The sequence below is a fragment of the Rhinopithecus bieti genome, unplaced genomic scaffold, assembly GCF_001698545.2.
Source record: "Rhinopithecus bieti isolate Rb0 unplaced genomic scaffold, ASM169854v2 scaffold_947, whole genome shotgun sequence".
In the NCBI taxonomy this organism is placed as follows: Eukaryota; Metazoa; Chordata; class Mammalia; order Primates; family Cercopithecidae; genus Rhinopithecus; species Rhinopithecus bieti.
In genome coordinates this window covers 797,368-820,618 of record NW_016803664.1, presented here as the reverse complement: position 1 = coordinate 820,618, position 23,251 = coordinate 797,368, and the positions used below count along the sequence as shown (strand labels likewise).

Sequence of the window (23,251 nt, the reverse complement as noted above, 5' to 3'; positions counted from 1 at the left end):
ATAAGTTTTATGCAAAGTACTCCCAAGAGCTGACACATAGCCAATAAAACAGCCTCAACAAAAACCTCAATCTTACCTCTAGGAAGCTCTTGGCTTTTGCTAACCACAATCTTAGAGAAGCTTCCAGCTAGTCAAAGGTGAGTGTAGCTTCATACTAATACAGCAAATCTGGTTTCTTTCTTTCTCTGTCTCTCCTTCCTTCCTTCCTTCCTTCCTTCCTTCCTTCCTTCCTTCCTTCCTTCCTTCCTTCCTTCCTTCCGTCTCTCTCTCTTTCTCTCTCTCCTCTCGCTCTTTCTCTCTCTCTCTCTTTTCTTTCTGCGGACTCACCCAAAAATGCACAAATGACTGGATGGTTGTTTCTTATTTTTAGAAATGAGGTCTTATTCTGTCGCCCAGACTGGAGTGCATTGGTGCAGTCGTGGCTCACTGCAGCCTCCACCTCCTGATTTCAAGCAATACTCGTGCCTCAGCCTCCAGTGTAGCTGGGGTTACAGGCGTGCACCACCACGCCCAGATAATTTTTGTATTTTTAGTAGAGATGGGGTTTCACCTTGTTGGCCAGGCTGGTCTCGAACTCCTAACCTCAGGGAATCTACTCTCTTCGGCCTCCCAAAGTGCTGGGATTACAGGTGTGAGCCACTGCACTTGGCCTATTTATCTTATTTTTTATTTTTATTTTTAGAGATGAGGTCTCACTCTGTTGCCCAGGCAGTGGCACAATGGTAGTTCACAGCAGCCTCCTGGCTCAAGCTATCACCTCAGCCTTCCAAGTAGCTGGGACTACAGTTGTGCGGCATCGTGACTAGCTAATTTTTAATATTTTTTAGAGACAGGGTCTTCCTTTGTTACCCAGGCTACTTGAACTCATTGGCTCAAGTGATCCATCCCCCTTTAGCCTCCCAAAGTTCTAGGATTACAGGTGTGAACCACTGTGCCCAGCCTGGTTTATTACTAATGGTGTTGACGGCACAGATCCTTTTTGATTGACACCCTTGTCACCTGCCCCCGCATAGCTCCCATGCAAATTCAAGGTTGGAGAGACAAATGGGGGAATAAAGGCAAAACTTCCACCCTCCCTCTTTCTCCTTGTCAGCCTGTGCGATATAATTTCCCCCAGATCCAAAGAAAGGGAATAAAACTCGCTCCGGCCGGGCGCGGTGGCTCACGCCTGTAATTCCAGCACTTTGGGAGGCCGAGGCAGACGGATCACGAGGTCAGGAGATCGAGACCATCCTGGCTAACACAGTGAAACCCCGTCTCTACTAAAAACACAAAAAAATTAGCCGGGCGTGGTGGGGGGCTCGTGTAGTCCCAGCTACTCGGGAGGCTGAGGCAGGAGAATGGCGTGAACCCAGGAGGCGGAGCTTGCAGTGAGCCGGGATCGCATCCCTGCACTCCAGCCTGGACGGCTCCAAACATCTCAAAAGCCTATCATCTCCTTTTGACTTTTCCTAGCTACATTTCTTTCACTCATTCTTGTTTCTGTCTTTAAGAGGTGATTCTGCTGGCCTGGGAGTGTCTGGTGGACTCACTACCCAGGGCCTCTCTCCTTCTGCTTCTGGAGTGAACGCATCAGGGGGCAGTAGGGAGGATCCTGAGCAATCTGTCCACCTCAGGCTTCCAAAGTGCTGGGGTTACAGGCATGAGCCACTGTGCCTAGCCTGGACTTTCACTGCCTTAAGCCAGCAGAGGGTGTAATAATAACTCTTCTTGAAAGAAAAATGTTCAACAATCGAAATGACCAGCTAATTTGCCATGTAGTATTCCATCTTACTCTCCTTTTCCAGCTCCAAAACCACCATCATATGCCACAGTTTAGAACAAGAAAGAATCCTTTGCTTAGGTACACTGGCAAGGAATTCCGCAAAGTAGCCTCACTGCCCGGAGTGTGTCTACAAGGGATTATGCAAGTTTACCCTCAAGTGCAGGGAACAGATCATTCAACTTGTCAATATTTATTCATTACAGTCATCAGAGAAGTGATGTAAAATAAATGAGAGTCTAAATAATACTGCAGGAGCCCGAATAAAAGGACTTCTCTCCTTCAAGCTGTATGAAACCTCTTTCTTGCCTGCCACTGATTATGCATAAATTACTCTGGTTAACAACCTTCTACCCAGAAGCCTCCAGGAATCACAGGACCAATGTGTCAGGGATCTCCTTTTCACAGAAACTCTGGGCTGGTATTCTTTCCAGTGTAGGCTTCTTCTTCTCCTTCTCCTTCTCCTTTCTTTTTTAAATTTTCCTTTTTCTTTTTGAGGCAGGGTCTCCCTGTGTCGCCCAGGCTGGAGTGTAATAGTGCAATCACGGCTCATTGCAGCCCCAACCTCCCCGGGCTTAGGCAATACTCCCACCTCAGCCTCTCGAGTAGCTGGGACTATAGTTACAAGCCACCGTGCCAGGCTAATTTTTGTATTTTTTTGTAGGAACAGGGTTTCCCCATGTTTCCCAGGCTGGTCTCCAATTCCTGGGCTTAAGCGATCCTCCCACGTCAGCCTCCTAAAGTGCTGGGATTACAGGCATGAGTCATTGTGCCCAGCTCTGTGTAGTCTTCTAAGGGAAGGGTTATGTTTATAGGACAGAAGCATTGTACTTAAAGGAGGGATCCCAGCAAGAACTCTTTGCATTCAAGGTCCTTCTCATACTTTCAGTTAGCATTGATCAGACATTTGAGGGGTGCTTATTACGTGCCAGGCGCTATGGTAGATACTAGGAATACAGTGTGAGTTTTAAAAAATGGAGTCCCTCTTTAGGGAGTTAAAGTCCACTGCATAATAGCTAAAACCTATTGATAGCAGCTGTGTGCTTTATATACACTACCTCATTTAATCTTCAGCTCTGGCAGGGTCCAGTGACTTACACCTGCAATCCCAGCACTTTGAGAGGCTGAGGCGGGTGGATCACTTGAGGTCAGGAGTTTGAAACCAGTCTGGCCAACAAGCCGTGAAACTTCAAACATCCAACATAATTGGAACCTCAACCCTATAAGATTATCAGATTTGTCCAGATATTTCGACAGTATTCTATTGATAATGTTTGAATTTTTTAAAATTTCTGACTTTTAGGATATTGTCCAGGTTATGTACTTCTATCTCTTAGCCATTATTATTTTGGCTCATACTTAAGGCTATCAATTACAGATGAGTCCGTTAAGGCAGAAACACTTGGTATAAAAGTATAAAACACTGTCATACACAGTATTTGACCTCGGAAAGATTCTGGAGAAAAACTGAATTAATCAACACAGATTCGTTGGCAGAGTCTGTTAAAGGGTGTATCACCAACCTCACAGTGGTGCTAGGAGTGAGGCAATCCACTGGATACACTCACTCCTCTGATCCTACTGAAATTTATCCTGACCATTTGCTTCTTCAGCTAATGATGGAGACACAAATGGACTATCGGGATTTTCCAGATTGCTTTCAATATTCGAAATGCCAAACCATCAGAATTTTAAAAATTACTTTTGGTTTTCCAAATCCTACAACACAGGATGTGTCGACTAGGAGACACCACTTTTAAGACATTTGTTGTACGTGCTTTTTTTGCCTTCCTGTTTTCTGTGGGTTTATTGGTGGTATGAACTGACTATTCCATCCAAGAGAGAGAACTTGCACTGGAGGAGAAATGGGCACAATCCTAACCATAGCATCACCTGGTTACTATCAAGCCTGAGACCAGAAAGCAATCTTTGAAGTGGTTCGACAGCATTGCCTTTGGATAACTGGCTTTCTGGTTCCTTACTGAACACTTGCAGATATGAGTTATGTTAGGTGAGGACATCTTTGAAGCTATCTGCATAAGAACAAGAGTGTAAACTCTGGCAGGACAGACTTTTTTTCACTCAGGTAAGTAATTGGTAATGCAGGGTCTAAGCGTTTTCATAGGAATAAACACATGGGAGGAACACTGTGTAAATTTGGATTAGGTTTTTCTGCATGTAACCAAAATAACAGTGCCTTGCATAGGATTAGAGTTGATTTCCCTTTTACACAAATGAAAGCAAGAGGTAAACAGTGCAAAATACCGAGTAGCTCCATAAAGTCATTAGAACATGAATTCAGGCCAGGCGCGGTGGCTCATGCCTGTAATCTCAGCACTTTGGGAGGCTGAGGCAGGTGGATCACTTGAGGTCAGGAGTTTGAGACTAGCCTGGCTAACATGGTGAAACCCCGTCTCTACCAAAAAAAAAAAAAAAAAAATCGTCAGGGAGAGGTGACACATGTCTGTATTCCCAGCTACTCAGGAGGCTGAGGCAAGAGAATTGCTAGAACCTGGGAGGCGGAGGTTGCAGTGAGCCAAGATCATGCCACGGCACTCCAGCCTGGGCAACAGAGCGAGAGTGTCAAAAAAAAAAGGAAATGAATCCAATCTCTTTCTAGTGCAAAGCTTCACCATCCCTAGGGTGTGGTCTAGGTCTTCCTAGTCCAAGCTGGTGACTAAAACTCAGCCATCAGCCAGGTATGGTGGCTCATGCCAGTAATCCCAGCACTTTGGGAGGCCAAGACAGGTGGATCATGAGGTCAGGAGATCAAGACCCTCCTGGCTAACATGGTGAAACCCCATCTCTACTAATACAAAAAGTTAGCCAGGCGTGGTGGCGTGTGCCTGTAATCCCAGCTACTCGGGAGGCGGAAGCAGAAGAATCACTTGAACCTGGGAGGTGGAGGTTATGGTAAGCCGAGATCGCACCACTGCACTCCAGCTTGGGCGACAGAGCAATACTCTGTCTCATAACAAAAACAAAAAAGAAGAATGAAAAGAATCAGTCATCATATTCATATAGAGGAAGGGGAAGAAAGGCATGTGTTCTCCCTATAAAATCATATCCCAGAAGGTGGAAACATTTCCACTTTCAGGTTACTAGCCAGAGTTTAGTTAAATGGTCTCATCCAGCTGCAAAAGATATTGGAAAATGTAGACTTTATACCAAGCACTTTATGCTCAGCCCAATATTAGGGGTTCTTGTACCAAGAAAAAAAGACAAGAGAAATGGATGTGGGGTAGATGATTAGCAGTCTCTGCCACAAACATTGAACCCAGCTATGAGACATCAGAAAAGGCCTCCAGAAAGATATAGTATCTAAGCACTGAATAAAATATGCTCAAGAACCCAGGCAGATGAAAGGGATGTAGGAGAGGAGGAAGGGCAGGGTGTTTCTGGTGAAGGGGCAGCACATGTGAGGCCAGAAGAGAGAAGAAGTGTGCGGTGATGGGGGAACTGAAAGTTGCTCGTCTGGCTGATTGAAGACAGGAGGCAGGAGAATTCGCTCCCTATGCAAGGCTCTGGCCAGTCCTCATTCTCCAGCAATGTTCCCAGAGGTCTGGTTCTCCTCCTTTCCTCCTGCTTCAGCTGATTCTCTTAAGTTTAGTGTGAGTGGCCAGCCACTCCCTCCAGGGCAGGAGGGGAAAGAAGTGGATAGTATGTCATAGCCTTGTTAAGAAGGCCCCATACTTATTTTTCAGAACACATTTGAGTTTCTCCTTCAACTAGACCAAAAAACAAAGTATCTTCAGTGAGTTTCTTTCAGAGAGGCTCCAGGGAGGGTGGGGGGGTAAATAAAAAGCCCCCGTCCGAGTCTCTCTTCTGCTCCTCCACACCTAGAAGCTAACTTCCTGCCATTTATATCATAACTGTTACAGGTGAGGGATTCGTGAACTGGGAAACAGGCCAGAGGTTCACTCGGAGATTGCAAAGGCACCTCCAAGTTTGCTTGTCCAAGACTGACTCGTGCTTTTGCCCCGCAATTCATTCCTCTTACCAGTGTTCCTGTCTAGGGGAATGTGTCTGCACACATCCCAATGCCAGAGCGAGAAAGCCAGCAGTTAGCCCAAGCATGGACTCTCCCTCCCTGCCCACATCCAACCACTCATGTGTCTAATAAATTTACCTCCTCAATAGCTTGCACTTCTGCGTACTCCTCTCCACGTCCACTGCACCCTGCACGCTAGTCCAGGCTATTATCATCCTCTCCCGATCACAGCAGTGGTTGCAAGTCTGGTTGCCCTGCATCGGCTCAGAACCCCCTACCCCATGAATCACGCTATAGCCAGTGTCATCATCTTCAACATAAGGCTGATGATGATCCTCCTTCTCCACCTCTTAAAACCCTAGGATGGCTAACTGCAGTCTACACGGCTCTAATCACTCAGGTCCATACCCCTCCTGCTTTGTCAGGCGTCATTCCTTCCCCTGCTCCCTTCACTCCAGCCTCCTTGGCTGACTTTTGCCAATGCTCTGTCCTCCTTTTGGCCTCAGGTCTGTTCCAAGCTGCAATGCTCTTTTCTTCTTCCAGTGAATCCCAGTCTCTTTCTGTTGTCAGTGCCAGTTGCTTTCAGGGGGGAAATCTAAACTCCCAGTCTGCTAAAGTCCTTGCACATTCCCTACGTTTCTTTCCTTTAATACACATGTTGGTTTATAATTTTACATTCACTGGTTATTTGATTAGTGTTTCTTTGATGCATTTTTAGTAGGGTGATCCTTCCAGCTAAAGGACTACAAAGGTTTCAGATTTATTCTGGAAACATTTTCTCTTTGCACATTTAAAGGGAAAGTGATCTTTTCTAATATTTGCAGATAAGAGGAATGTTTGAAGTTAGAGTCCTAAAGGATTATTATTTGTATAATGATTTTGTATTTTTTTCCATTTTAATGTTTACAATTTAATAAATCTCTTGATGACTGCAGACGTGTGTGGCTGTTTGGTATTATTCAGAAACATCACAGTAATGGCAGTTTTTTCAATTGGTGTGTAGTCCTCAATAATTATATATGGAATTGCTGTCAAACCAGTAAGACTGCATTTATGCATCCATCATTTTCAGGATTGTTGGGTAACCTGGGCATATTTTCCCCAAATAACTTTGCCTCCTTGCATCACAAGGCCCAATTTGCTCACATTTACCTCAATGACAGTACCTGTGGTAATAACACCTGAAGTTGTATACAGTGGGACGACGAGTTCTTCTTTACACCAAGTATTGGTAGGCAAAAGGTGGGCTTTCAGTTCACAATGTGTTACATGGGCTTTCTTGAAACGCAAGCCCATTGGCCTGATGAATCTTTCATACTTAGGTGATATTCTTGTAAAGCCATCTCCAACAAAGCAGACGTTAGTAACCAGCCTCTTCCATGCCTTCTTCTTTTTCCTGTTCGAATAACTTTTAATACTTCTGTTTCTCCCTGGGCACGTACTTTAGGCAGAGGGACTTTCTCTTTTCGTTTCTGTTTGATCATGTTGGAAAGTACTTTAGCTCGAGACTGTCCCTCTCTGTCCAGCAGATAGGCAGGTACTGCTCCCTGTGGAGTCTTTTCATCATTCTTTTTTTTGGTGTTTCTCTTTTCATGCATCTTGATAGTCTTTTCATTTGTATTTTCTCAGCATGGCCCTGTTTATGGTAAAGCTTAGCCTTATCTCCAACAAAGCAGACGTTAGTAACCAGCCTCTTCCATGCCTTCTTCTTTTTCCTGTTCGAATAACTTTTAATACTTCTGTTTCTCCCTGGGCACGTACTTTAGGCAGAGGGACTTTCTCTTTTCGTTTCTGTTTGATCATGTTGGAAAGTACTTTAGCTCGAGACTGTCCCTCTCTGTCCAGCAGATAGGCAGGTACTGCTCCCTGTGGAATCTTTTCAGCATTCTTTTTTTTTTTTTTTTTTTTTTTTTTTTTTTTTTTTTTTTTTTTTTGGTGTTTCTCTTTTCATGCATCTTGATAGTCTTTTTCATTTGTATTTTCTCAGCATGGCCCTGTTTATGGTAAAGCTTAGCCTTCAGACTAATCATTTTCTTTGCCTTCTTTGAACATTCATGAGCCTCTCGACTTTCCTTCTTTCTCTTTTCCTCATGGTAATCCAAACAGTATCCATAGTGTTTACAGCGTAATTCAATATATTTGTTCTGTGGCATGTTGACCGCAGAGCCGCCAGGAGCAGCCCCTGGGGTGTGAAAACGCTCTCAATTTTCAGGTCTTAGAGACCCATGAGCCGACCCCGTGCAGACCCGACAGGAAAGTGATTTTGTATTAACTTTGCTATTGCTTTATATACTGCTATAGAGTAATAAACCCAAATTTCTCTCCCACGTGTTACTAATCAGCTGTGGATAATATTAGGAGGATGCCCTAGTTTGGGAGGTGGCTATCTTAATATTCCTTAATATCCCTTAACTGTTTTGTAGATCCAGAACATTTCTGCCTCCAACTCCAGCAAGGATCTGAAGGTCCAGGACCTTAGGAAAGCTGCCTGTAGAGAGGTGGAGAGGTAACAGCTTGTGGGACAGGGAGGGTCTGCTTGTATTCTTCTGCCTCCTACACCCCTACGTTTAGGAACAATCCTCATGCCTATTATACTCACCATGAGTTACAAACTAGTGACTCACAGGCCAACTTAGTCCCTTAGATGTGCTTGGCTTGGCTAGAAGGATATTTAAAATTATTATTACTTATTTTTATTTTTATTTTGAGACAGGGTCTCACTCTGTCTTCCTGGCTGGAGTGCAGTGGCTTGATTTTGGCTCACTGCAACCTCTGCCTCCCGGGTTCAAGCGTTTCTCCTGCCTCAGCCTCCCAAGTAGCTGGGATTACATGCATGTGCCAACAAGCCCGGCTAGTTTTTTTGTGTGTTTTTTTTTTGTGTGTGTATTTTTAGTAGAGATGGAGTTTTACCATGTTAGCCAGGCTAGTCTCGAACTCCTGGCCTCAACTGATCCACCTGCCCTGGCCTCCCAAAGTGCTGGGATTACAGGTGTGAGCCACCACGCCCATCCTCTATTCCTTTTAAAATATGTTTTAATAGCATTTCTAAATTGTCTTCACAGGGGTCTTTTATATATATTATTTGTTAGGTAAAATTTGAGATATTATGATTGTTGTTACTACAGTGAACTGAGTCTTAATTGTTATTGCATTTTCTAGTGGGTTATTGCCGACATAGAGGAACGCTACTGATTTATGTAGGTTCTAGGTCATTTAGTTCATGAGTCTATAATTTCTCTGCCTGAGCCACTGTCTTTACCTCATGCTCCATCAGAGGTCTCTGATAGTTTCAGGGTGTCCAGACAAATCCATTCATTTACTTAGATCTTCACTGAACATTTATTGAGAACTTCAGTTATGAAGTGTGCTACCCCCCCCCCACCTCCTACCCCCACATTCATATGTTGAAGCCCTAACCCCCAATATGACTGTATTTGGAGATCTGGCATTCAAAGAGGAAATTAAGGTTAAATGAGGCCATAAGATTGTAGTCCTAGTTAGATAGGACTAGTGTTCTTAAAAGAAGAGTGACATCCGAGCTCCCCCAACCCCCAAGCATAGACAGAGAAAAGGCCACACAAGGAGACAGTGAGAAGGTGGCTGTCTGCAAACAGGGGAAAGGGGTCTCACTAGAAACCAATCCCGCTGGCACCTTGGTGTTGGACTTCCAGCCTCTGGAACTGTGAGAAAATACATTTGTGTTGTTTAAGACACTCTGACACTGTGCTTTGTTATGGCAGTCCAAGCAGATGAGTACAGCCTCTTTGTGCCCTAGTTCTTCTGGTTATTTTATGGAAGTGTTATCTCTGGCTAGAAAGTCTTACCTAAGGTCTTCTTTTAATTTAATGGTTAGAGTTGAAGAGAGCTTTAAAAAAAAAATAACCCCATCAAAAAGTGGGCAAAGGATATGAACAGACACTTCTCAAAAGAAGACATTCATACAGCCAACAGACACATGAAAAAATGCTCATCATCACTCACCATCAGAGAAATGCAAATCAAAAAATGACATATCATTATGTCATTTATTAATCATTAAAAAATCAGGAAACAACAGGTGCTGGAGAGGATGTGGTGCTGTCCAAACAACAGGTGCTGGATAGGAACACTTTTACACTGTTGGTGGGACTGTAAACTAGTTCAACCATTGTGGAAAACAGTGTGGCGATTCCTCAAGGATCTAAAACTAGAAATACCATTTGACCTAGCCATCCCATTACTGGGGATATATCCAAAGGATTATAAGTCATGCTGCTATAAAGACACATGCACACGTATGTTTATTGAGGCACTATTCACAATAGCAAAGACTTGAAATCAACTCAAATGTCCATCAGTGACAGACTGGATTAAGAAAATGTGGCACATATCCACCATGGAATACTATGCAGCCATACAAAAGGATGAGTTCGTGTCCTTCGTAGGGACATGGATGCAGCTGGAAACCATCATTCTCAGCAAACTATCACAAGAACAGAAAACCAAATACCGCATGTTCTCACTCATAGGTGAGAATTGAACAATGAGATCACTTGGACACAGGAAGGGGAGTATGTATCACACACCAGGTCCTATTGTGGGGAGGGGGTGGGGGTAGAGATAGCATTAGGTGATATACTTAATGTAAATGACGAGTTAATGGGTGCAGCACACCAACATGGCACATGTATACATATGTAACAAACCTGCACATTGTGCACATGTACCCTAGAACTTAAAGTATAACAAAAAAAAAAACCAAAAACAAAAAAAAAACAAAGAGAATTAGCATTCATGGCACACAGGGAGGTAATTGATTTCTTTTCGGTTAAAACACTTTAAATTGCAAATTTCTTCCAAATCTTAATAAACATTTTTTTCAGTGTTTTCAAGACTCAATATCAGAGAATTAATGGGGACTGAATTGCTTCTTTTCTTTTTTTTTCTTTTCTTTTCTTTTTTTTTTTTGAAACAGAGTCTTGCTCTGTCGCCTAGGCTGGAGTGCAGTGGAGCGATCTTGGCTTGCTGCAACCTCCGCCTCCCGGGTTCAAGCGATTTTCCTGTCTCAGCCTCTGAGCAGCTGGGATTACAGGCGGGCGCCACCACACCTGGCTAATTTTTGTATTTTTAGTAGAGACAGGTTTTCACCGTGTTGGCCAGGATGATCTTGATCTGTTGACCTCGTCATTCGCCCGCCTCAGCCTCCTAAAAGTGCTGGGATTACAGGCCTGAACAACCATGCCTGGCCTGAATTCTTTCTAAAGGTAAATCTCCACAAACAAACCCATTGATTCTCAGGGCAAAAAAGGAGAGGGAGACACATCCATGCACGAGGCCTAAGTGGGAAAGAAAAGATCCATCAGGAAGAGAAAATGGGAGGAAAGACCCAGCTCCTCATTCTGGCAATTCAGAGTCTGTAGCCCATATTTCTTCGCACCTTAGACAAGACCATGAGATTTTCTCAGGTAGAAGGGGCTGTTCACTTTGGTGTGGAATCCTGTAGTAGTTTGGTGAGAAAGTTCCTAAACATTCTTTGTTTTTTTTTTAGAGACACAGTCTCGCTCTGTTGTCCAGGCTGGAGTGCAGTGGAGCAACCATAGCTTACTGTAGACTCCAACTCTTGGGCTCAAGCAATCCTCCTACCTCAGCCTCCTGACTGAGATGACATGTATGCACCACTATACCCACCTCATTTTTGTAGAGATGGAGTCTCACTATGTTGCCCAGGCTGGCCTCTCACCCCTGGCCTCAAGTGGTCCTCCCACCTTGGCCTCCCAAAGTGTTGGAATTGCAGGCATTAGCCACCATGCCCAGCCTATATTTGTCACAACAGCTGGAATAACCTCAAGATCAGATCACTTGCTATCCTGTTCAAAACTCTTCCAATGGCATTTCATCACATCTGAAATGAAATCCATGTGTTTCTAATGGCCAGTAAAGCCAATAGGTCTGGGCCCTGACCATCACCCTGAAATAATCTCCTACCATCCTGCTTCCCTCTCACTCTGTCCCAGCTACACTGGCTTCTTTGTGCTCTTTGAACACACAGAGCTGACACCAAGCCCAGGGCCTTTGCATGTTCTCTTCTGTCTGCCAAGAGTGCTCTTTCTTCCAAACTTTGTTTCTTTTGCTCCCTCAAAGCCCTGCTAACATGTTACTTCCTCAGAGAGGTCTTCCCTGACTCCTCAGTCTAAGCCATCTTGCCTCCTGCACATCCCTTCCTTGTTAGCATTCAGGTTATAGAGTCATTTGATTATTTATGATCTGTCTTCCACTACAGTATAAGGTCTGTGAGAACAGGAATTTGGTAGTGTATGTGGGATGAATGAATGAACAGGCCAGCCTGCCAAGAACAGAGTGGGAGGGGTTTGTGAGGGTATGAAGAATGCAACCGTATGCCTCTTTCTGCTAAGAATTAGGCCGGGCTCTGTGGCTCACACCTGGAATCTCAGTACTTTGGGAGGCTGAGGCGGGTGGATCCCTTGAGGTCAGGAGTTCAAGACCAGCTTGGACAATAGCAAAACCCCGTCTCTACTAAAAAGATGAAAATTGGCTGAGCATGGTGGTGCATGCCTGTAATCCCAGCTACTTGCGAGGCTGATGTGGAAGGATCGTTTGAACCCTGGAGGCAGAGGCTGCAATGAGCCGAGATCAGGCCACTGCACTCCAGCCTGGGCGACAGAGTGAGACTTCATCTCAAAAAAAAATAATAATAATAATAATTGCTACTACTTCATCCTTTCCATCCCATGTCCCTAAAAACTTCAGCATAAGTACGCTCCACACACGAGGAGAGAACAAACCCTCCCACTGACCTTGGGCCCATCCTCTTTCTCCCACACTGCCTCTTTTGAGTTATCTCATTTTGCTCCCAATAGCCAGCCTTGACTTTTCTGGGCTTATCTGGGCATCAGGGACCCATGTTGTACATTCAGTTGCCCCGATTATGTCTGCCTTAGAGCGTCTCCTAGGGTGGCCAGTGTAAAATAGTCACCTAGGGGCCCGGAGCTTCTGCAGTCTGCCACTCGCTCCTTCTACCTGATAACAAATACTATTCCTTTTATCCTTGCAACTTGACCCAGAAAGAGGTGGCTGTCAATGTTCAAGGGCCCTGGAAAGGAAGACTGGAAATGTGAAACCACTGGGCACAGGGGAATGGGTGGGTCTGAGAGTCTGAAAGACAGTGCTAGAGCATGCGCCTTCCAGATCATTCTCATTGAAAAATTCATAATGACCTTCCCTCCCCAAGCCAAGAAAGGATAAACACTCACACCTCCTTACCTTCTTACATTCTCGTTTCTAAGGTAAAATATAATGCGTTAAGAATCTGTAAGTTATCTCATTTAATTGGCACTCTGCTTTATCAGATATGCACTATCATCACCCACTTACAGATGAGGAGATTGAGGCTGGGGAATGTGAAATAATTTATTTCAATTCACATGGTTTGCGAGCAGTGGAGTCAGGATCCTAATGTAGATACTAACCAGTGTTATTTGGCATACCAATTTAAATCAGTTACCTACACTAACTTTAAAACAACATGAGCTTTATTAAAGCAAATTTATATATCATAAAATTCACCCACTTAAGTGTACAATTCGATAATTTTAGTAAGTTTGCAGAGTTGTGCAACCATTACCACAATCCAGTTTTAGAACATTTCCACTACCCCAAAATGTTTCCTCATGTCCATTTTCGGTTCATACCCACTCCTACCCCCAGCTCTAGGCAACCGCTGATCTACTTTCTGTTTCTATAAATTTGCTGTTTATAGAGAAATGAAATCATCCTGCATGATATTTTACTACAAGCTGCATTTGTTTTGTGAAGACTGTTCAGCTCAGTTCTCAACATTCAGTTCAGAGTTGGGGATTGGCTTAGCACAAGGAGGAAGGTATTGTAACTCCATTTCTGCAAGATGTCTACAGGGAAAGATTTTTTCTTTTTTTTAAGGAGAATTTGTATTATTTTAATTATTTTTATGTGCAGAAAACTCAACAGCATACATTTAACCCAATTTGGTGGCAAGTTCTTTAGCCTTTGGCTGTTCCACCTTGGCAATGAGAGCCACAGACTTGGGAGCCAGGACACTGACTCCCCAGTGATGACGGATCTCATCATATCTGCCATTCTAATTAGTTCTGATAGCTTCCTCCAGCTAAGCCAAAGTTTCTCTGTCTTTCAAGTTAGCCTGTGTGGTGACAGTGGTCCAGGTCTTCCCATGGACTAGACGTCCCAGTCTTACCTTTCCCTTGATAATGCAGTCAGGGACCTTTATTTTACAACACAGAGAAATGCACTATCATCACCCACTTTCTTTCTTTCTTTCATTTATTTTTATTTATTTATTTATTTTTTTGAGACGGAGTCTCACTCTGTTGCCCAGGCTGGAGTGCAGTGGCCCGATCTTGGCTCACTGCAAGCTCCGCCTCCCAGGTTCACGCCATTCTCCTGTTTCAGCCTCCTGAGTAGCTGGGACTACGGGCACCTGCCACCACACCTGCTTAATTTTTTTGTATTTTCGGTAGAGACGGGGTTTCACCATGTTAGCCAGGATGGTCTCAATCTCCTGACCTGGTGATCTGCCTGCCTCGGCCTCCCAAAGTACTGGGATTACAGGCATGAGTCACCACGCCTGGCCTATCATCCACTTTCCAGATAAGGAGGCTGAGGCTGGGAGCAGGCAGAAGACAACTAGCTCGATGGGATCCACATCACATCCAGTCACCACCAGCTGAGACTTCTTGTTCTCCACTAAGGTGGCTACAGTGATAACTCCTGCTTGAAGGACAGGTGGTTTCTTAGTGGGGACGTCCCCTTTGCTGGCAGCTTTCTTCTCAGCCCAGGCCAACAGCCTCTGCTTCTTCTCTTGCTTTGTCTCTGGTCTGTACTAGTGGGCCAGCTTATGTATTATAATTGAGTAGCTGTTTGGGGGTCCAAGGCCTGGGTGAACTAGTTCATCACAGTAAGCACCTTCAGCCACGTGTAGAGGACGGTTCTTTGCCACTGCACCCTGATAAAGCAGGGCCATTTGACAAAGCAAGTGAGGTCCCTTTTGGGTTAGGTGTGCTGTCCAATACCAAGATTCTTAGCCCTTTCCTCCAACACGGGATTCACCACTTCCCTGGCCTCCTGCTTCTTTGCAACAGCAGCGGCTGGAGCCACCTTCTTCCCCTTGTCCTTCTTCCCTTCTGGCATCTTGGGTGGCAGGAGGAAAGAGAAAAAAAGTTTTTGTTTGATAAATATTCCAGGCTTCTGAGGACAGGGACTCAGCACTACCTGGCTGAAAGCAGAAAATCAGGGTGGAGGTGATTGTAGGGTTGGGGAATCATGCATGGGTTTTTTTTGTTGTTGTTGTTGCTTTTGTTTTACTTCTTAAAATATTTGAAATAGTTGATTTTAATTCATGGACTTAACTCCAAGTCATTTCAAGGATGACTCCATTTAAAATAAAATACAGCTGGGCACAGTGGCTCATGCCTGTAATCCTAGCACTTTGGGAGGCTGTGGCAGGCAGAGCACCTGAGGTCCAGTGTTCAAGACAAGCCTGGCCAACAAATCCCATCTCTATCAAAAATACAAAACTTAGCCGGGCACAGTGGCTCACATCTGTAATCCCAGGACTTTGGGAGGCCAAGGCGGGTGGATTACAAGGTCAGGAGATTGAGACTATCCTGGCTAACACAGTGAAACCCCATCTCTACTAAAAATACAAAAAATTAGCTGGGCATGGTGGTGTGCACCTGTAATCCCACCTACTCAGGAGGCTGAGGCAGGAGAACCTCTTGAACCTGAGAGGCGGAGGTTGCAGTGAGCCAAGATCACGCCATTGCACTCCAGCCTGGGCAACAAGAGCAAAACTCCGTCTCAAAAAAACAAAAATAAATAAAATACAAATAACAAAATGAAGCCCTAAAGATTTGATTTTAAAATGTAATCTTGCTGGTCTGAAGGCAGTGAGTTATCTCACTTTTGTGTCTGGAATTAGTGGGTTCTTGGTCTTGCTGACTTCAAGAATGAAGCCGCAGACCCTTGTAGTGAGTGTTACAGTTCCTAAAGATGGCTTGTCTGGAGTTGTTCGCCCCTCCTGGTGAGTTTGTGGTCTCGCTGGCTTCACAGTGAAGCTGCAGATGTTTGCGGTGAGTGTTACACCTCTTAAATGCAGTGCAGACCGAAAAAAATGAGCAGCAGCAAGATTTATCATGAAGAGCAAAAGAACAAAGCTTCCACAGCACAGAAGTAGACTAGACCCAGTTTCCGCTGCTGGCCGGAGCAGCCTGCTTTTATTCCCTTATCTGGCCCCACCCACATCCTGCTGATTGGTCCATTTTGACAGAGTGCTGATTGGTGCGATTACAATCCCTGAGCGAGACACAGAGTGCTGATTGGTGCATTTACAATCCTCTAGCTAGACATAAAAGTTCTCCAACTCCGCATCAGACTCAGGACACCAGCTGGCTTCGCCTAATGGTCCTGCTGTGGGGCCACGGGCGGAGCTGCCTGACAGTCCCCTGCCGGATGCCTGCACTCCTAAGCCCTTGAGCATAGATGGGACCAGGTGCCACGGAGCAGGAGGTGGTGCCCATTGGGTGGGCTTGGGCCGCACAGGAGCTCACCGCGGGTAGGGCAGGGGGCTCAGGCATGGCGGGCTGCAGGTCCCCAGCCCTGCCCCACAGGGAGGTGGCTGAGGCCTGGCGAGAATTGCAGCACGGCCCAGGCGGGCCTGCAGTGCTGGGGGAGGGGGCCCACCCTCTGCAGCTGCTGGCCCGGGTGCTAAGCCCGCTGGCTGGCCAGTGGGCTGGCCACTGCCAGTGCGGGGCCCTCTGAGCCGGTGCCCACCCAGAGCTCGCGCTGGCCCGCGAGCACCATGTGCAAACCCGGCAACTCTCCCTCCACACCTCCCGGCAAGCAGAGGGAGCTGGCTCCAGCCTCAGCCAGACCAGAGAGGGGCTCCCACAGTGCAGCCGCGGGCTGAAGGGCTCCGCAAGCGTGGCCAGAGTGGACGCCGGGGCCGAGGAGGCGCAGAGAGTGAGTGAGGGCTGCGAGCACATTGTCATCTCTCACTTTGATTGTTCAGTCAGTTACAGATAAAACACCTTGTTCTACTCTTTCCCTCCTTCTTGCTACTACACTTGACTAATCTTTAAAAATAAAATTTAATAAAATTTTAAAAATTAAAGTGTCATCTTAAGGGTGGCCCTGAAGTGATTCAGCTCATCTCTATCTGGTGGCTCCTCCCTGGAAGGGGAGGTGAGGAAGATGATACTCCTATTCCCTCCTCTGGACACCCACTCATTCCACTTACAGCCATGTGAGGTTTGGAATGTTTGTTTCTACTCCAGGCCTGGGTCCAGTGCAGTGACACTGGGGCTCTCACTTTTTTGCCTCTGGACTCTCCATTATGCCTGAAGATGCCTTTCTCTGGGACAGTCAGAAGTTACTGCCCCAAACCAGACAGTCAGTCCCCTTTCTTCCCTGTCTGATCACCATCACCTCTGAGAAAAATCCCTATTCTCTCCAGAGAGAAAACAATAGCCCCTACTTCATGCTTCATGACCATGTGGTTCATTGCAGTCCCTTCATCCCCATTTCTCTCCTTGGCAGGAACAAATTCTTTTCAAAGCTGGGGAGGTAGTGCACAGACTCCTTGAAGAGGTCCCAGGGAAAGGGGATGTTCTCTCCTTTCCCCACAGATCACTCACTGGGACTGTCTTTTCTGTACTGAGACAGACCTGAAAACAAGCCAGTTTTAGATTTTCTTCACAAGTTTCTGTAGGTGCAAAGGCTGGGGCAGAATGACTAGAAGACAAGTCCTCATTAATAATAATAATAGCTGACATTTATTTATTTGTTTATTTATTATTATTATTTTTTTGAGACGGAGTCTCACTCTGTAACCCGGGCTAGAGTGCAGTGGCCGGATCTCAGCTTACTGCAAGCTCCGCCTCCCGGGTTTACACCATTCTCCTGCCTCAGCCTCCCGAGTAACTGGGACTACAGGCGCCCGCCACCTCTCCCGGCTAGTTTTTTTTTTGTATTTTAGTAGAGACGGGGTTTCACCGTGTTAGCCAGGATGGTCTCGATCTCCTGACCTCGTGATCCGCCCATCTCGGCCTCCCAAAGTGCTGGGATTACAGGCTTGAGCCACCGCGCCCGGCTTGTACTATATGCTATACAATGAATGTTTTATCTGCTTTTTTCTCATCCAGTACTCAGAATAACTCTATATTAGGCTCACTTTACAAAAAAATTTAGCATTTTGTTATAGAACAGAAATTATGCAGAATTATTAAATTATTGGTGTCACAGACATTTTACTGTATCTGTATTATTAGTACAGAAATTAGTATTAAGGCATAGAAATTATTAGTACAAAGATGATGTCAGTACTATTATTATAATATACAAATTACCAGTACAGGGCGGGCATGGTGGCTCATGGCTGTAATCTCATAACTGTGGGAGGCCGAGGCGGTGGATCACAAGGTCAGTAGAGCGAGACCAACTTGGCCAACATGGTGAAATCCCGTCTCTACTAAAAATACGAAATTAGTCGCGCATGGTGGTACATGCCTGTAGTCCCAGCTACCTAAGAGGCTGAGGCAGGAGAATAGCTGGAACCCGGCAGGTGGCGGTTGCAGTGAATCGAGATCGCACCATTGCACTCCAGCCTGGGCAGCAAGAGTGAAACTCCATATCCAAAAAAAAGAAGAAATTACTAGTACAGAAGAAAGTGTCAGTACTACTATTGGCCCCTATTTGCAGAAAACTGAGGCTTGAAGAGGTTAAGCTAACTTATCCAAGGTTACAGAGTTAGTGAGTAGAGCTAACTGAATTCAGTCCACACAAATAACTTAGCTCTTAACCTTAAGTAAAGCTTACCCTCCTCTGTGCCTCCCACACTCACTCCTGGCTTCTTCCTAGGCAGGGATGAGTGAGGCCAGAAGGAGTATATCAGCTGTGGACTACAAGAAAAAAACCACGGTGACTGAAGGAGAAGGAACTCCTAGTCCTTCCTGGTGACCCAGAGCAAACAGGGAAATGGGTAACTCATTAACCAGAGAAAAGTCCCACATCCTGTATTTGAAAGAAACATTTTAAAAGTTAGAAAATGCATTTGAACAATGTTGTATTTAAACCAAGCTCAAGCAACAGATGTTTCTTTTCTTTTGAGACAGTGTCTTGCTTTATTGGCTCTGTTGCCCAGGCTGTAGCGCAATGGCTGATCTAGGCTTACTGATCTTGGCTGAACTCTACCTGCTGAGTTCAAGTGATTCTCCTGCCTCAGCCTCCTGAGTAGCTGGGATTACAGGCATGCACCACCACACCCAGTTAATTTTTGTATTTTTAGTAGAGACGGGGTTTCACCATGTTGGCCAGGCTGGTCTTGAACTCCTGGCCTCAAGTGATCCTTTTGCGTCGGCCTCCCAAAGTGCTGGGATTACAGAGGTGAGCCACCACGCCAGGCCCAGATGTTTCTTTAGGATAGATTTTACACCAGGCTTTCCATTCGGCTTTTGAACATTATGTTGAAGTATATTAGCTTTTATAATTACTTTATTCTAAGATCTTGCCCTATGAATGAGTCCAAATATCATAACCCACAGATCAGGGAGGGTTAGGAAAACGCACAGAGCATAGGCTAGGATTTGCTTTGGGAATGGTCGTTGGGGCAGAGGATGCCTGCTAGAGGGAAGGGCTGTCTGTTACGTACGGTTGCTGGGAGCCCAGGACTGGACTCAGAAGAGAAGCAAGATGAGTATCAGTCCATAGCAGAAACAAAGAGGTATATATGTATCTTCCAATAGAGACCACTGGGGTTCCCACAAGAAAAGCTGACAAATAGTTCAGCTGGAAACATGAAGAGGGGAAGGAAATTACTCAGAGTATTGATCAGAATGTATATAGTAGCCCTCAAACGCAACAAACTCAGCACAGCTGCACCCACTTCTCCTTCAGAGCAGGGAAAAGACAAAAGTTTCAGAAACTTTCCATCCTCTCACCCTCATAGGTGTGAAATCATCTCCCTCCACCAGGAGGAAGAAAATAATTTAATTGGCCAGGTGCAGTAGCTCACACCTGTAGTCCCAGCACTTTGGGAGGCCGAGACGAAAGGATTGCTGAAGGCCAGGAGTTTGAGACCAGCCTGGCCAACGTGGTGAAACCCCATCTCTACTAAAAATACAAAAATTAGCCGGGCATGGCAGGCACCTGTAGTCCCAGCTGAGTCTGGCCCTGAAGCAGGAGAGTCCCTTGAATCCAGGAGGTGGAGGCTGCAGTGAGCCAAGAATGCACAACTGCAATCCGTCTCAATAACAACAACAAAAATACTTTAATCTTTATTTGTCTTAGGTGAGTGCCCCGGGGTGGAACCTGCTGCAGCCTTTACTTGAGTGGACAGAAAAACAAAGAACCAAAAAAAAAAAAAAAAAAAAAAGGGGATGAGAGGCTATTACAGTTAAAAGGAAGGGGGAGAATGGGATAGACTGAGGTGGGAGGGGCAGAGGGGAGAAGCCACAAGGAGGGCTTGGATTTTTGGGGCTGTTGGCCCAGATCTGCATGTGGGTCCAGCTTCTCTGTTCCTCTGAGTGGGGAGATTGTGCTGTAGAGACAGTCCAGCATAGTGGACCGGGGGCTGGGACTCCTAAGATGGTGCAGTAAGGTTGCAAGTTTGGGGCAGTTTAGCATTTATGATGGCACAGGAGGTCCGGGAGTTTTGTTGGGGAGAGAAAAGACTTGCTGAAACAGAAAAGACTTGCTGTAAAGCAGTTATTCATGAAGGAGAAGATTTCTTCAGTCAGAATTTATGTTGCTACCCTGCAAGCTGGTTTTTGGATTAATCAAAAGACAGTTCCAAAGAACAGTGTTACAAGCCGGGTGCGGTGGCTCATGTCTGTAATCCCAACACTTTGAGAGACTGAGGCTCGTGGATCTCTTGAGCCCAGGAGTTTAAGACTAGCCTAGACAACATGGCAAAAGCCTATCTCTGCAAAAATATAAAAATTTGCTGGAGGTGGTGGTATGCGTCTATAGTCCCAGCTATTTGGGAGGTTGAGGTGGGAGAATCACTTGAGTCCAGGAGGTTGAGACTGCAGTGAACTGTGATTGCACCATTGCACTCCAGCCTGGGTGACCCTGTCTTGGAAAGAAAAATTTTTTAAAAAGGTGTTACAGGGCCGGGCGCGGTGGCTCAAGCCTGTAATCCCAGCACTTTGGAGGGCCAAGACGGTGTGGATCACGAGGTCAGGAAGATTGAGACCATCCTGGTAACATGGTGAAACCCCAGTTCTCTACTAAAAAAAAAAATACAAAAAACTTATCCGGGCGAGTGGGTGACGGGCGCCGTAGTCCCAGCTGCTTGGGAGGCTGAGGGCCAGGAGAATGGTGTAAACCCAGGGGAGGCGGAGCTTGGCAGTGAGCTGGACTCGGGCCACTGCACTCCAGCCTTGGGCGGCAGAGCCGAGACTCCGTCTCAAAAAAAGTCTCAAAAAAAAAAAAAAAAAGGTGTTACAGTGGGTCCCTCCCTGGACTGTCTCTGCTGCCATCTGCTATGGAGTGGCCCGGGGGAAACTGGGCATCAGTGTAGGAAGGCAGAGTGTTGCCTCAGGCCTTTCTGGGCTTTCCACTGTTGACATTAAAATTAGCCTTGAACTGGTTGAGAAAGTTCCTCCCTGAGCCCCTTTTCAAGGGGAAAGAAATCAATCAAAAAATAAAAAGTAAGAAAAACCAAACACATGTACCTTGTGTTGTAAACATGCTACCTTAAGTGAAGGTGCAGATCAAGAGAGAGAAACCAGAGATTTACAATTTTGTTATATGTGCAGCTCCCTTGGGAGCAACAGCACTCCACGCAAGGCCACTCAGGTGAAGCCCCGGGTCAGTCACGTGGCAAAGGGGGCGAGGGGGTGGCTGTGGAAATGCACCTTTCTTGTGGTCTCTGTGGGAGGCGGGGAACATGGCTTACTCCTGGCTAATTTGAATAATTTCACTGGGCTCTGAGACACAGGGGCTGTCCCTCATTGTCTGGCACCTGGTCCAGGGCAGTTAGGGTGGGTGTGTAGTGTCCCAGAGTGTGAGGGCCCAGTCAGGGAGGTGGTTGAGGTGCGGACGTAACTAGCTGTCCAAGAAGAGGAACCGACCATCTCTAGCCAGGGCCTCAAAACTGGGTGGACAGTATTAAATACACACACACACACACACAACCACACACCCTGTGAACTGAGGAATTAATAGCTAATTTTCTTATTTTAGGGGGCATAATCTTGGGAAAATAGAAAAGTCTCTTGTACTTAAGCCTAAATTTGCAGAGTTCTAAGCCATTATCTGCTATTCCTTATTGTAGCATGCAAGAGCTCTTGTTTTGGCCAGGCATGGTGGCTCATGCATGCAATCCCAGCACTTTGCAAAGCAGTGGTGGGAGGATAGCTTGAGGCTAGAGTTTGAGACCAGTCTGGGCCGCATAGTGAGACCCCTGTCTCTAAAAAAAAAAAAAAAGAGTTCCTGTTTAAGCCATTGGTAGATGGCTGTTTTCATTTCCTCAGCAAACCTATTTGCTTGGGAAGCCACAGCCCACAGCTTCCTCCCAGGTGTTCTTAATCATCCTTGAGAAGGGAAAGAGGAGGGTCAGGTTGCTCTGAGGCTCTGGCGAGTAGAATGGTGGCCCTTCCAAAGACGTCCGCATTCTAATTCTTTTTCGTTTTTTGGAGACAGAATCTCACTCTGTCACCCAGGCTGGAGTGCAGTGGCGTGATCTCGGCTCACTGCAACCTCCAACTCTCACGTTCAAGGGATTCTCCTCCAGCCTCCTGAGTAGCTGGGATTACCATCATGCCCAGTTAATTTTTGTATTTTTAGCAAAGACAGGGTTTCACCATGTTGGCCAGGCTCGTCTCGAGCTCCTGGCCTCAAGTGATCCACCTGCCTTCCCGCCTTGGCCTCCCAAAGAGCTGGGATTATCGGTGTGAGCCACCACCCCTGACCCACATTCTAGTTCTTGGAACTAGTGAATATGCTACTGTCGGAGTAGCTGAGCCCATGAAATGAACTGAAAACAGGCAGATTAACAGGAGAAAAGTTATACAAATGTATTATGTGCACGGGGCATCACAGGAAAGAAAAGGGAATACTCCCAAAACCAGAGGGATTTAGGAGCTTGTATGCCCTCTTCATAGGGGAGAGGGGAGGATGTATGCAGGCAATTTAGGAGAGAGTAAGTGATTTTGGAATAAAAACGAATGGGCCCTTCTCTGGGTGTGGTGTTGGCTTCTTGTTTTCTCTCCTGTGATGAGTTAATCTTCCCTGGCTGATGAAACTCCTGAGGAGGGGACTGGTGACAACTGAGTTCTTTTTTGAGGATCTGTATTTAGGCAGGTGGGGAGTTAAGAGAAAGCCTCCCCTTGCATTTGCTCTCTTTCCAGTACCTCCAGCTCTAAGGAATCAATATACCAAATTGGTGTATTTGGGGCTGGCATTTCCTGAGCTCCTTCATTACCTGACATGGTAAAAGGAAAAAACAT

At 45.8% G+C, this 23,251-nt stretch overlaps 1 protein-coding gene and 1 pseudogene across 4 annotated transcripts in view; one reads left to right on the top strand and one right to left on the bottom strand.

The window, feature by feature from the left end:
- FAM81A (family with sequence similarity 81 member A) overlaps window positions 1-23,251 on the top strand; it is a 166,848-nt gene that overhangs the window by 24,564 nt on the left and 119,033 nt on the right. For 3 of the 4 annotated variants that reach the window (XM_017896078.1, XM_017896070.1, XM_017896098.1), the window contains exon 3: window positions 8,177-8,259. The exons of the other annotated variant lie outside the window; for it this stretch is intronic. The gene's annotated coding sequence lies outside the window, so the exon portion shown is untranslated. The remainder of the gene's footprint in view (window positions 1-8,176; window positions 8,260-23,251) is intronic. 4 annotated transcript variants of the gene reach the window in all.
- On the bottom strand, window positions 6,785-7,906 carry LOC108544806 (ribosome biogenesis protein NSA2 homolog; annotated as a pseudogene).